Source organism: Diabrotica virgifera, chromosome 8 (assembly GCF_917563875.1).
Source record: "Diabrotica virgifera virgifera chromosome 8, PGI_DIABVI_V3a".
NCBI lineage: Eukaryota > Metazoa > Arthropoda > Insecta > Coleoptera > Chrysomelidae > Diabrotica > Diabrotica virgifera.
The window spans coordinates 70,612,254-70,628,291 of record NC_065450.1 but is presented as its reverse complement, the minus strand read 5'-3'; the positions used below and the strand labels follow the sequence as shown (position 1 = coordinate 70,628,291).

The 16,038-nt window shown below is 31.7% G+C and overlaps 1 protein-coding gene across 7 annotated transcripts in view; it reads left to right on the top strand.

Annotated features, from left to right (window-relative positions):
• The first annotated feature begins 1,725 nt into the window (after nucleotides 1-1,725).
• Nucleotides 1,726-16,038, top strand: part of LOC114340913 (protein retinal degeneration B) — a 181,227-nt gene continuing 166,914 nt past the window's right edge. For all 7 annotated transcript variants that reach the window (XM_050658308.1, XM_050658306.1, XM_050658307.1 and 4 more), the window contains exon 1: nucleotides 1,726-1,905. The gene's annotated coding sequence lies outside the window, so the exon portion shown is untranslated. The remainder of the gene's footprint in view (nucleotides 1,906-16,038) is intronic.

Genomic DNA, 16,038 nt, shown 5'->3' with positions numbered 1-16,038 from the left:
ACTATTTTAAACGAAATTAATCCAACGTCATATTTAAAGGCTATTTAAAGGCTCTAAGGAAAACCTTAAAAGGCTCTATAAATTTCATTATAGGTTTTTCTTAGAGCCTTTAAATATGACGTTGAATAAATTTCGATTTAAATAGTTTTTATAACTTTTTCTGTATTGCTCTGCTCGTTCGAGCTTCTGATTATAGAAATGGTAAATTTTTCGGAAAATCGTTTTTCCAATCAATTTCATTTTCGGTTATTCTTAGAGCCTTTAAATAGCCTTTAAATATGACGTTGGATTGAATTCGATTCAAATAGTTTTTATTACTTTTTCTGCATTGCTCTGCTGGTTCGAACTTCTGATCATAGATATGGTAAATTTTTCGGAAAATCGTTTTTCCAATCAATTTCATTTTTGGTTTTTCTTAGAGCCTGTAAAGAGCCTTTAAATATGACGTTGGATAAATTTCGATTGAAATAGTTTTTATTTCTTTTTCTGCATTGCTCTGCTCGTTCGAGCTTCTGATTATAGAAATGGTTAAGTTTTCGGAAAATCGTTTTTCCAATCAATTTCATTTTCGGTTTATCTTAGAGCCTTTAAATATGACGTTGGATAAATTTCGTTTAAAATAGTTTTTATTTCCTTTTCTGCATTGCTCTGCTCGTTCGAGCTTCTGATTATAGATATGGTAAATTTTTCGGAAAATCGTTTTTCCAATCAATTTTATTTTCGGTTTTTCTTAGAGCCTTTAAAAAGCCTTTAAATATGACGTTGGATAAATTTCGATTTAAATAGTTTTTATAACTTTTTCTGTATTGCTCTGCTCGTTCGAGCTTCTGATTAAAGAAATGGGAAATTTTTCGGAAAATCGTTTTTCCAATCAATTTCATTTTCGGTTTTTCTTAGAGCCTTTAAATAGCCTTTAAATATGACGTTGGATAAATTTCGTTTAAAATAGTTTTTATTTCCTTTTCTGCATTGCTCTGCTCGTTCGAGCTTCTGATTATAGATATGGTAAATTTTTCGGAAAATCGTTTTTCCAATCAATTTTATTTTCGGTTTTTCTTAGAGCCTTTAAAAAGCCTTTAAATATGACGTTGGATAAATTTCGATTTAAATAGTTTTTATAACTTTTTCTGTATTGCTCTGCTCGTTCGAGCTTCTGATTATAGAAATGGGAAATTTTTCGGAAAATCGTTTTTCCAATCAATTTCATTTTCGGTTTTTCTTAGAGCCTTTAAATAGCCTTTAAATATGACGTTGGATTAAATTCGATTAAAATAGTTTTTATTACTTTTTCTGCATTGCTCTGCTGGTTCGAACTTCTGATTATAGATATGGTTAATTTTTCGGAAAATCGTTTATTCAATCAATTTCATTTTTGGTTTTTCTTAGAGCCTTTAAATAGCCTTTAATTCAGGGCTCAATAGAATTGCGAATTAAATAGTTTAGCACTGTTTTTCGCATTGTTCTGCTGACTTAAACTTAAGCTAGCAGAACATTCATTTTACGGCAAACTAATTGAGCCCTAAATTTTTAATTAGGGCATTTAATTAGCCTTTAATTAGCCTTAAATTTTGCACAAAAAATTTTTCGATTCTGCTGACCTTGCTCTGCCAGCTTAAGAGACGTCTTTTTTCTCTGTGAACAAATCGTTTGTTCCAAATATACGATTGGCAGAACTGCTTAATTTAATTTTGTTATTTTGATTTTATTTTATAGGTTGACCCTGGTTTGTAAATGTCAGATGGTGATATGGTTTTCCCAAGTGCTGTGCCGACGGGTTTAACGAAATTTTGAAAAATCTCTGTATTTTTGAATTGGTGTTAGACTTTTGTGTATTTCTACAACAAGTAAGGAACACAGTTTAGAGAAAGAAAAACAAATCACCTGGATATTCTCACTTTTCTTAAGGTAAGTCATAAAATACATAATTGTTTCAGTTCATTTGTTTTAGTCTTTAGTTTTTGATCCATATTGTTTATGCATACTGTTGAAAAGTAGAATATGTAGTAATTTAAACATTCACACAAACCGGACATTTCCAGTTCTAAGCTTTGTTTGAATAAATACTTGTCCAAATATTTATACCTATCTGCAGGAAGTACATTAAACCAGAACATAGGTTTTCTATTTCCAATAACATAAACATGTATAAATTCCATAATTTTTTTTGTAATTGATTAACACAGTAATCTTTCATTTTGCCTATTAATATTGGCAATAGGTTTAAACAAAAAAATATATTTTTGCATGATTTATGCCTGGTTGCACCAACAGATCTTAAGTTGCAGATTAGCTAAGCTCTACTTATAAATCTATAGGGCCTCCTTGAGTATCACTTGAGTTGCACCATAATTTTAGATTCTTACCTTATTACCAATTATATCTCTTATTATATTATGGTATTCTTATTGTAATATATTATAATTATATTATATTAATTCTTATGATATTCTCGACTTAAGCTTAAGATCTGTTGGTGCAACCGGGCATTAGATACCTATCATACTAACTTGTCCATTGATTTGTATACCTATGTTTTTGTATTTGTTTTCTAACTGCTGTTAAAAGAATACAATACCAGTGTAATAAGGAAACAGCAAAAGCTGTACACTCAGGAAATGGAACAGTAGTTTTACTTCTTTAAATGCCATCTCTGCGACAAAGGTTGGCAATCATCATGGCTATTCTGACCTTCGAGGCATTCTCTCAGGTTCTTCAACCAGGAAACATGTTTCCTTGGTACGCTTCTCATACCCTCTATTTTTCCTTGAATTATGAGTCTCAAGATGTTGTATCTTTCTCCTGTCATCACCAGGGCCGCGTTTAGTTCAATTGATGGCCTAGGCAATTCTCTAGTAGCCGCCCTTCAAACATGTACCATTTTGCGAAAAAAAATTGCAGAAATTTTTATTTAAATAAGAATACACTAAAAATGGATTTAAACTACGATGTTTATATACCTACAATAGAAAAAATTGCCATTCCAGTTCGATCACATCAGAGACTTCTTTTCAAAAAAAGACTTTTCAAAAAAAATTTTTTTTCTTGACAAAATCGATAAATTGTTAACACTTTTTTGTGTCATACTTGATGAGAAATTATTTTTTATTCTTGACATTTTCGAAAATGGCCTTTCAGCAGACACGTTGGCAACTGGGAAGCACAAATAGATGTGCAAAGCAATGTCTAAATTAGGGAAAATATCTTTCAATCCACTTAGTGCAGTCACTGAAGGTTTTGACCTCCGATTTTGTTGAACCTCCATCGATTTTCATGAAAATTGGTGAGTAGTTAGAAAATACCTCAAGGAACAAAGGTGACATGATGCCAACTTGCGCTTTCACTGTGGTGGTGAAAACTACCACTTTACGTGGGGGTGAAAAAAATAATACCATAAATCGATAGAGAGACAAATTCTAAGCAAAATTTGTTATATAAAGTTATTAATATAAATTAATACTTTTTGAGTTATTAAAGATCAAAGATTTTATTTTGTCGATGTATCTTAAATAACGGGAAACAATGCATTTTATAAAATATACCAGCTAAGCACAATGTGAAAGTACTTCGGAGTACCTATCAAATGAGCTCCAGTAGAAGTTAATAGCATCACAATTAAGCAAGTTATGATGAAAATAAGAGAACCCTTTAGAACATTTTAGGAAAAAGTGAAAAATAAAACATACGCCATTTCCACAAAAATCAAAATTTATAGTAATCCTTGGAAGAATTTCGTTATATTAGCATAAGTAATGATTTCAACAATTTTGACCAGTTTAGAATGCATATTTTTGAAAAAAAGATGTAATTTGTTTAATAAGGTTATGTTATAAAATACATCGTTTTCCCGTTATTTAAGCTTGAATCAGTGGCGGCTCGTACCACTTTAAGAAGGTAGTGCCACAACTCGGGCAGCCGCCAAAATTTTTAGTGACGGATTCACGATATTGTCAAAAAAAGGTATACTGACAACAAAAACTAAAAAAAATATGCGCGGATACTTTTATCTTATGTACATATCTTAAGTTTATTGATCTGAGGTGCCAAGCAATTGTCCAACATTGATCAAAACAGTTCCGTAAATTAATTAATAATAAAAACCTCTTAACCTACCACCAGCATTTACTGCTGATAGTGCTTGAAAATTGTTATTACGATTTAGTCTCTATTTACCAATTTATAAAAATAATACTATTTCATTATTCACACACATGCACAAATTTTTGTAATGTCACTTTTAAAGTTTACGATATATGAAGTTCATTCTTATATTTTTTGGTTGCAAAGTTTTCAATGACTTTATAATTAAAATTATCAATACAATTTACAAAATGCTTTTCTGCAGATAGCATACCTAAAGCACTAGTTTTAATTATTTAGAATGGGAAATAAGCCACAATATTATTAAAAAATGATTTTTATTAACGTTTCGACGCTCAAATCGGGTGCCGTTGTCAAAATACAAAATACTATTAATATAAACAAAAATGTTGTTGCTTAGTAAAAAAATTCTTCTAATAATTTATTTAATTTGACTCATTTATATCGGCAATTCAGATACATATGATACATTTTAAAGTAGAAGACTTTAAAATGATATTGCCAATATTTATGAGTTGCGTTCCTGGGACGACTTTACTGAAAGATAGTTCATTCGATTACATGAAATCAACCCCAACTCAAGAATATCCGTCACAAAAAAAAAAAAAAAAATCATAGCATGTGATCTGTCTTTAAAAAGACAACCACATGCAACGGTGACATTAAAATTCTCGCGTTAGAGATCTCATAGTAAATCACGAGGGAAAACCAGGAAAAACCTCGTGATACTATCCCGACATCGTAAGTATTTGGTCTTACATTTAATTTACTCTCAAAATTAATACCAAATTCTGACTTTACTATAATTTTGTTTAAATTATAAATAATATCAATAATACATGGGTATATAAGTAATACTAAAATATAAAATATGTACTAACTCGACTATTGACTTACTAATTGTGGTATTTTCTTTCTATTGACTTCCTCTTTCAGTATGGGTATCCACATCCTACTGCATTCCACCGAGGAATTTGCGACACAATTGGTTTCGTTTAGCATAATTAGAGCCGCTTCTTTGATTTTTCTCTTTTTACTATCTGTTTCTTTCAGGACTATACTTGAATCTCTGATTTGGGGTTGATTTCATGTAATCGAATGAACTATCTTTCAGTAAAGTCGTCCCAGGAACGCAACTCATAAATATTGGCAATATCATTTTAAAGTCTTCTACTTTAAAATGTATCATATGTATCTGAATTGCCGATATAAATGAGTCAAATTAAATAAATTATTAGAAGAATTTTTTTACTAAGCAACAACATTTTTGTTTATATTAATAGTATTTTGTATTTTGACAACGGCACCCGATTTGGGCGTCGAAACGTTAATAAAAATCATTTTTGAATAATATTGTGGCTTATTTCCCATTCGAAATAATTAAAATTGTAAAAATGCCACAAGAAAATAGCTTCAGAACAACACTAAAGCACTAGGTTTCGATGTAAACATCGAAAAACAGCGTTCTGCTTCAGATGTTGATATAGGAATGGTAACTAAAATACTTAAAAGTTTAATAGTTTCTTCAAATGTGCTTTTTGAACCTTCCCTCTACAATAAAACCGATAGCGAAACAGCCCCAGAGGTAGTACTTAATTCGTCTCGCTAATACAGTACCTACTTCTAATTCAGTTTTAAACCGAGTTTTGCTTAAAAATTAAAATTGTCTCCATGGTTCATTAAGAAATGATTCGGAGAACTGATGCTTATAAGCAGAAAACTTCTCCGACATAAATAAATTAGAAGCAACTAAATGTCCGGAGAAGGTAGACCTTTGAAAGATCTGGTACTTTGAATAATATGAACCTTTAAGTCGTTGTCTAATTCGGCGCTAAAATTGACCAGCTCCTTAAATATGCCTCTATTTTCTGAATTTTCTTTTTCGTCGTGACCTCTTAAAGCTAACTCGAAAGCTCCACAACACCTTATAACATTTGTAGTTTTTTTTTCTAGCGAAAAACCACCAAAAAAATTTTTAAAATACTAATCTTTATTGTCAATTAATAAATTAAACTTAAGAAATAATCAAAATATTATCAAAATACCCACGATCATGATGCACCAAAAGTTTAATTATAAATACAAAAACTTTTTAACAGAAAATATACATAATAAAAGCGACAAACCAGCACGTAAAGAAACTCAAAATAAATAGACCTGGCTTCATACCCTCGTGCCTGGCACAGAGATTCTAATGTTAAGGTAAACTAATAGTCCAATATAGCTCTTTCTCTGTCACTTACATATAATGCTCGTAAAATCTTTCTCTCTTTACTCGTGCCAGTACTGACTTCGGCGCGAAGGAGATTCTCCTGTCGAATACTCTCCGCTGTCGGCAGGGATTGTATTGCGCCCATAGTTGCCATATTTTATATAATTTATGAAGATCAAAAGAAATACACACAAAAAAATTAATAGGAATTAAAAAGTTTTGAAGATAAAAAATATGTTTATGGATAGTTAGCAAGGTAGTGCCATGGCTCTATGGCACTACCTCACGGGCCGCCACTGGCTTGAATACTTAGATTTGGGTACTCGCCGAAAAAAATATACATTCAGTTACCTATAACTCACTTTTAGTTAAAATTAAAAGTTTTTTCCACTAAGGAGTTTATTTCGTTTTCTATTTAGCTTTAATTTTGGTAATAATAACTTTTTTGTAAAATCTTATAGTTTTTGAGTTATTTATGAAAAATCGGTAGAAAACATGCATTTTTCTCACGAAAAAATAAAATCTTTGATCTTTAAAAACTCAAAAAGTATTAATTTATTTTAATAACTCTATGTAACAAATTATGCTTACAATTTGTCCCTCTATCGAATTTTATTCATCAATGCCTCACTCAACTGTAACATACGGTCATAGTTATCTTCATTCAATTCTTGCAACAACTGGATATTATAGGGTTTAAATGAATTCTTATGTTATATACACAAGACTGAAGAATGACCTACATCATGTATTTGTGCAGCTCTGTGTGAGGATGTATGTGGATCTTCAACAAAACTCTGCATTAAATCTAACATTTTATTGTAATTTATAACAGTTTTTGTAGACGGAGAGCTAGAGCCGAAAAATCATCGTCATAAGTAATATGAAGTTTTTCCTGTGAAATGTGTCCATTGTTTATTGACAATTATGACCCCTTTCAGGCTGACACCTCAGTGGATACAGGAAGTAGCAATAAGGGATGAAATGGGAAAGTTAGTGCAGTCATTAAAGGTTTTCACCTCCTATTTTGTTAAACCTCTATCGATTTGCATGAAAATTTGTGATTAGTTAGAGCATACCTCAAGAAATAAAACTGATTTGGTGCCAACTTGCACTTTTACCCTGGTGGCGAATACCTCTCCTTCCCGTGGGTGAAAACAATTTTATTAAAAATAACCCCACAAATCGATAGAGGGACAAATTTTAAGTAAAATTTGTTATATCATGTTATTAAAATAAATCAATACTTTTTGAGTTATTAAAGATCAAAGATTTGTCTATTTAAGAGCATATGCGTGAAGTTACGGATGATAAAAGAACATATTAATTAATTGTATGGCCAAAATGCAAAAATACGTTTATACATTCCGAAAAAATTTATATGTCCCTTGCTCTGTAGGTTTCTGAGAATCATAAACGGCCGTTGAGGGTAGAACAATACAAGCAGGTCACATATTTATATTAGTGTAAAATTAGGATTGATCGAAAGCGGACTGAATAAAATTAAAGTGTGTTATAAAATTGAGGCATTGTTCGGTTTTCATTGAAAACTACACTGCGCGTCATAGAAAACGGGCACCCTAAAAAATGGGTCATTTTTGATGTCGCGTATCTCCTTAACCTGTTGTCCAATTTAAGTGATTTTTTGAATATGTTATAGCCTTATCCTTTGTCAATATTCCTGTAATAATATTTTTGCTAAACAGGTAAATTTTCATTGTATACCGGGTGTACGAATCAAACTGTGTTTTTTTCTCAAAGTTCGCAACACCGTGTGGAATATTCTAGCCTTTATAAAATACTGAAATTAAATCCCGACTATAGCCTCAGGTTTTCTGAACATTCTGCTTTTTGATTCATTCTCTTATGTTTTATAATACAAAAGTTATGTACTTTAACAACTAGTCATTTTCTTCATCAGTATAGGTTGTTTGTAAATAAGTGAGACAAACTTTAAGGGGCAATTCTGCATGAAAATATAATGACCGTTTGCTTTATAAATTTATGTCTGCAAATGCTTCGTTTACGAGACACGGGATGTTGAATTTTTTTTACAAACTGATGATTTATTTTATTGCCCTAAAACCGGTTGAGATATGCAAATGAAATTTGGTAAGTTCTAAGAGATAGTTATTGCGAATTTTTGACTTGCAATCAAGAATTTTATATTCACTATTGGCGTGCATACGGGTAATATGACCGATCATATTACCCGTATGCACGCCAATGGTGAATATAAAATTCTTAATTTTATGTCAAAAAATGTGCAATAACTACGTCTTAAAACCTACCAAATTTCATTTGCATATCTCAACCGGTTTTAAAGCAATAAATAAATCGTAAGTTTGTAAGAAAAAATTTAACACCCCGTATCTCGCAAATGAAGCATTTGCGGATATACGATTATAAAGCAAACTGTCATTATTTTTAATGCAGAATTACCCCTTAAAGTTTGTCCCACTTGTTTAGAAACACCCTGTACTGAAAAAGAACATGGCTAATTGTTAAAGTACCTCACTTTTGTATTATCCAACATAAGCGAATGAATCAAAAAACAGAATGTTGAGAAAACCTGAGGCTATAGTTGGGTTTTAATTTCAGTATTTTATAAATGCAATGATATTCCACAGGGTGTTGCGAATTTTGAGATAAAAAAACACAGTTTGATTCGTACACCCGGTATACAATGAAAATTTACCTGTTTAGCAAAAATATGATTACAGCGATATTGACAAAGAATAAGGCTATAAGATGTTCAAAAAATCACTTAAATCGGACAAAAGGATTATGAGATACGCAACCTCAAAAATTGCCCATTTTTTAGGGTGTCCGTTTTCTATGACGCGCAGTTTATATACATGTATTATTTTGTTATTTTATAGTGGATGCTATTTCTGAAGGTAAGTGGGGTATCTTGTATCTTAATATTATACCGGGTGTCCACTTATATTTTCCCCCATTTTAACTGACAATAACTTCTAAACGGCTTAAGATAGAAATATGCGGTTTTCGCTGAAATGTTTTATTTTAGTAAAAGTTTTGTCTGAAAGGATTGAATTTTTTATATCGCTTTCAAATACGAAAATAAAAATGGCGGATTTTTGAAAAAAACGTTGTTGACTTTTTTTTAATGGAACACCCAGTATATTTTTTTGTAAATTGAAAGAAATGTCATTCACCTATCCAGCGATATAAAGTTTTTTAAAATCGGTTGTCAAATCACTGAATAATTAATTTTTAAAATGAGAGGTGCAACGTGGATATCACATACGTAAATACCATAACGAAGCAAATTGATATTATGTTATGTGATTTCCACATTGCATCTTAAAAATTAATTGCTCAGTCATTTTACAACCGATTTTAAAAAAAATTATATCGCTGGATAGGTAAATGACCGTTTATTTTTCAAGTCACGAAAAAATATACTGAGTCTTTTAATAAAAAAGTCAACAACGTTTTTTTTTTAAATCCGCCATTTTTTATTTGAAAGCGATATAAAATATGGTAATTTACCTAAAAAATTTACCTAAAAAGTTCAATCCATCCAGACAAAACTTTTACTAAAATAAAACATTTCAGCGAAAACCGCATATTTTTATCTTAAGCCGTTTAGAAGTTATAGGCAGTTAAAATGGGGGAAAATATAAGTGGACACCCGGTACTTTTGAATTTTTTTTCCTAAAATATACTTTATTTACCCGTTTTGCCCCCGTTATTTACAAAATAATGGCAAGAATTTTCAATCGTTTTCTGTTTTCCAAGTTTTAAAATAGGAAAAGTAATAAAGCCAGCTTTGGTCAGCAAAGATTTTTTGCTTAGGGAATAGTTCAATATGTGTATAAATATTCCTCAAAAAATCATCTGCAACTAGGTGCAAACTTAGCTGAATTTTTCATTTTAAAAAAATGTAACATACTGGAGAATTTCTGCATTAATAGACTTTAATGTTATGGTAAGTTAAAAAAAGTAAGAACAAAATATGAAGCAGCTGATCCAGTAAATTTATAGTTTTTTTTTACACAAGAGCCGCCGATTTTTTGTTATTTTTTTTTGCTTTCTTCTTCTTTTTTTTAAATCTTTAAGTCCTTTTACCTTTATGTATAGGTCTATTTTTTGCTTTCTTGTTTTTATATTTTTTAATAATTTTGGCCTTGTGAGTCAAAAATTTTTGACTTTTTTAAAAATAAAATGCACAAACGATAATTTATATTAAGAAACCAAAAATTGGTAGGTCAATTCTTAATACATCTAAATTGTTTTGTTGAGCCGATTAATTATAATTATTACCTACCAATTTGTGGCTTCTTAATACAAAGTTTCGTTTATGAACTTTATTTTTTTTTAAATTTAAAATTTTTGGTCTTATACGACCAAAGTTATTAAAAGATATAAAATAAGACAGCACAAAGATAGGCCTGTACATAACGGTAAAAGGACTTGAAAATTAAGAAAAAGAAGAAGAAAGCAACAAAAAACGGCGGCTCTTGTGTAAAAAAACTGTAAAATTTACTGGATCAGATGCTTCATATTTGTTTATTACTTTATTAACCCTTTAACGCTCTCTGGTAGCTATATATATCATAAGCCATTACGGCTTATTTTGTCATCAGAATTGCGGTGAAAACAATCCTTATAGGCATAGTCGATATGTTATAGTCAAAGCCCGAATTTCAGGCACTCCTAGGTTTGACTAGGCAATCCTCAGGTCTGACTGACGGTCTTAGTCAAAGCCCGAAATAAATTACAGTTTCGACCTTTGACTAGTCAAACCTAGGAGAGACTAAGTTGGCCAGGCAAAGGTCGAAATTTAATTTTATGAAATCGGGGTTTGACTAGTCAAACCTCGATCAGCTATTAAAATGTCGTAATTTGTTAGATTAGGTTTAATAAAACGTCATTTTTTAATTTTAATGTTTATTATTTTTATATCGTCGTAATTAAAATAAAGAAATGAGTGTTTATTCTCACACGTTGAGGCATTATGGCATTTAGAGTTGCACAATACGTTAGATCTTTTACACTTACGTAATTTGAAAGAGCATTTCTTATTGCAGTGGCATTTTATAAATCCTTGCCCTCCAAATTTAGAATCATTTGTTCTAATTTCTCTTAGAGACCGAGACAGCTTAACGTCTGGAACATCTTCGATATTAGGAAATTTCTCTTTGCATTCTCTTATTTGATTTCTTGAAAAAAGTTTGTTTATTGTTCCGTATTTCGTACCAACTCTATATAAACCGTCAATTGTTTTATCTTGTATGCTACTCAAAATATTTCGATCATCCTCTTTGGCTCTATCAAGCTGGGGATAGGTATTGTTACAGTTTTACCGATCGAAATTGGAGGAAATTTTGTTTTTCACTTAATTTTTTCATAGAATTAGCCTGGGCATGAAGACCTTCAATCGTATTTCCTTTATTTATTTTAATCTTGTCAGCCTGTGCACAACGCATGCTCGAACGCGTGCCAAGGAGATGCTCGAAATATTTTGGGTATCATAAAAGGCAAGATAAAACAATAATTGACGGTTTATATAGAGTTGGTGCGAAATACGGAACAATAAACACACTTTCTTCAAGAAATCAAATAAGAGAATGCAAAGAGAATTTTCCTAATTTCGAAGATGTTCCAGACGTTAAGCCGTCTCTAAGAGAAATTAGTACAAAAGATTCTAAATTTGGAGGACAAGGATTTATAAAATACCACTGCAATAAGAAGTGCTCTTCAAAACCATGTAAGTGTAAAAGGTCTAACGTATTGTGCAACTCTAAATGCCATAATGCCTCAACATCCGAGAATAAACACTAATTTTTTACAGGTATTTTTTAACACGTATTTTAATTACAACAATATAAAAATAATCAACATTACAATTAAAAATGACGTTCTATTAAATATAATTTAACAAATTACGACATTTTAATATTATATTTATATTATATTTCGGGGTTTGACTGGTCGAACCCCGATTTCATAAAATTAAATTTCGACCTTTGCCTGACCAACGTAGTCTCTCCTAGGTTTGACTAGTCAAAGGCCGAAACTGTAATTTATTTCGGGCTTTGACTAAGACCGTCAGTCAGACCTGGGGATTGCCTAGTCAAACCTAGGAGTGCCTGAAATTCGGGCTTTGACTATAACAGATACACTGAATGCTTGCTGGTAGGTGGGAATGCCGAAAACCTGTATGCGGCGTGGTAATCACGCACTTTTCACAAAACTGGTATGATAAGCTACTAGCGCTCGTTTCTGTAACAGTCTATGTAAAAAATCGTTCAATTTTATTTTTGTTTTTTGCACAAATGTCATTTGGAATAAACTACTTGGACAAAAATTGAAGGTAAGTGTCAAGTGTACTTTTTTCATTATTTTTAACTAACAGATAATTCTTTAAAAGCACTGGAATAGTTATTGCAAGAATAAATATGTTTTATAAGAATTCTTACCCCAAAATTCATTCGTTTTATTTATCTCGGCGTACAAACAATTTTTATTTCTTAGTTTTGAAACTCATGCCAGTTATTAGACAATATTGTAGCAACAAATTTCTATAAAAATCTTGTTGTTTGACATTAGCGATAGGAAAATATTTTTTCCACCTACCTCTACCGAAAGTATACTTTTCTGGACCTGATTGTAGGGAGCAAAGTTGTACTTTTCCTACCTAGGGAGGAAAAGTAAAAGTGACGTCATGGTATTTCATTCATGAAATATAACTTATTGACGCCCTGTATAATATCTATTTTCTATTGCGTAAGTATCTATACGTTTTAACGTTAATTTATAAAACACCCTGTATTTTTCAGAATGGTAAAAAACAGTAAATTGTTGTTTACATTAATAATTTGACTTATATTTGACAGTTGACAGTTATATTGTACCTACTTGTTAGTTTTAGTTCTAATAAATTTTGTTGGTTAGTTACATAAATAAATTAAGTAAAAATGAAAAAATTACTTGTTATTTGAGGATTACTGCCCTCCGCTACGCGTCTGGCAGTAAACTTCATTCTCGGGAAGAAAAGTAGCACTTTCCTCCCATGTTATACAAATAGCTATTAATTATTTTGAGGATTGTACCAAATAAAAGGTTATTTTTTCACATACTAAACCAAAAAAATCTCGAGATCGTAGTTTACGCACAATACTATTTTTTTACGGATACATTAAAGCAAAGTTTAGTATTTATTTGCTAGACAAGGTTCTATAAGACTTTAAATTATTTATTAGGCCTATTTGTCATTACAATTTTTTCAGTACATTATTTAGGTTTGGTTAGATTTTCCAGTACATTATTCCTATGTTTTTTTAGATGTCTAGGAATCGACCACTTACAGAAGCTGAACTCCAGTATATAGTAGACCATCTAAGTGATAAAGAGTATTGTCTTTCTGAATTTGATGGCGATGAGGATGCGGACGACAATTTCCCTGAGACAAGCTCAATTTCCAGAACTCCGTCACAATCCTCGACTACTAGTATCGACAGCTAGCCGACATGTTCCAGTACTTCAGTACAGCTCTTGGAAATGTACTCTTACAAGAAAGACAAATAATTCTAGCGGAAATGAAGATTTTGATGATTCGGATCAAGATCCTGACTTTGATCCAGATGACGGATTTGGTTTCAAACACAACAAGTTGGCTAGGATATTTCCTAAATACATTTTTTCTGATGAAGACGACAAGGATGAACAACCGTTAACATTACCTCAAGCAACCAATTCCCTAACTCCTACCGATAAAGATGAGAATGCGGAACAAGCTTCTGTTCCTTCAAATAAATCTTTTGTGTGGTCCAAGAAAAACGAACCCAATCTTCTTTTCGAATCATTTGATTTTACTGAGTCTTCAAGCGTCAATGTTGACATTAATTCGAGTAAGCCAATCGACTTTTTCAGAGTTTTCTTTAGTGAGAGTATCTGTTAAACAATTTGCAAAGAATCGAACCTCTACGCTACCCAGAAGAATTCAATACCCCTGATGCAGAAACTACTGGAAAAGAAAACTTTTGCTTGTGGAACTGTAAGGCAAACAAGAAAATAGTTTCCAAAACAAATATTAAGTGTTGATAAAGAGCTTTCCCAAAATCAGTCAGATTCGGTTAGTTCTGGGGAAATATATGTTTATAAGTGGAAATATTGACGGTAATGCCAAATAGGTAAACTTAAAGACAAAGATGGAAATCTTATTGTAGATCTAGAGAATAAAATAAAAAGATGGACAGAATACCTGAATCCTGAATGAATTATTTGAAGACGATAGAAACAACTTAACTCAGATAATCAATGCAACTGGGCCAGACATATTGAAAGAAGAAGTAGAATACGCAATAAGAAACGCTAAAAATGGAAAAGCAAACGGACCTGATGAAATCCCTACAGAACTGCTGAAGCTTTTGAATGATAAATCCGTAACCATAATATTGCATATATTCACAATACAATATACAGTACTGGTATAATACCGCAAGAATGGTTGCTGTCTACGTTTGTCACCATACCGAAGAAAACTAAGGCAATGCAATGTTCCGATCATCGAACAATCTCCTTGATGAGTCACCTGCTTAAAATATTTCTTAGAGTCATCCACAACCGAATCTATCAAAAACTAGACATCGATATTAACGATACACAGATGGGATTCAAAAAAAAGGATTAGGTACAAGGGATGCTCTCTTTGCCTTGAACGTTCTAACACAGAGATGCCTAGATGTTAACCAAGAGGTACACGCCTGCTTTATAGACTTTGAAAAGGCCTTTGACAAAGTTCGCCACAGTAAACTCAAAGAAATCCTGGAGAGTAAGAACATTGACACCAGAGACATACAAATAATATTAAATCTGTACTGGAATCAGCGAGCTAATATAAAAATAGAAGACCAAACATCGGACGAAATATAAATACGTAGAGGGGTACGACAGGGTTGTATATTGTCACCGTTCTTGTTTAATATCTACAGCGAACAAATATGCCAAGAAGCTCTCTCATATGCAAACGAAGGGATAATAGTCAATGGAGAAGTTATCAATAACATTCGATATGCTGACGATACTGTGATAATGGCAAGAACAGCGCAAGATCTACAACATCTAGTTGAAAGTATGAATGAGATATGTAATAACTACGGCATAAGGATGAACGTCAAAAAAACCAAATATATGACCTTCAGTAAGAATCCAATAAATGACACTAGTATCACAATAAACGGTACCCAACTTGAAAAAGTAAACGAATACAAATACTTGGGAACCCTTATCAATGAAACAGGTGACCAAAATCACGAGATAAAAAGACGTATTGAAATTGCCAGGTCTACTTTTATAAAAATGAAAAAATTATTTTGTAATCGTGATATTAGTATTCATCTACGAACTAGAATGTTAAAATGCTATGTATTCAGTACTTTGCTCTACGGTGTTGAGTCATGGACTCTTAAACAGAGGAATATTAAAAATCTTGAAAGCTTTGAGATGTGGTGCTACCGCCGTATACTAAGAATAAGTTGGGTGGATAAAATTACAAATGAAGAAGTAATACGCAGAATAAATAACGAGCCAGAAGTTCTACTGAATATAAAAAATAGAAAACTTGAATACTTAGGCCACCTGATGAGGGGACAAAAGTACACATTCCTACAAAATATAATGCAAGGAAAAATCCAAGGACGAAGAAATCCAGGCCGTAGAAGAATGTCCTGGATGAGAAATTTGAGAGAGTGGTTTGG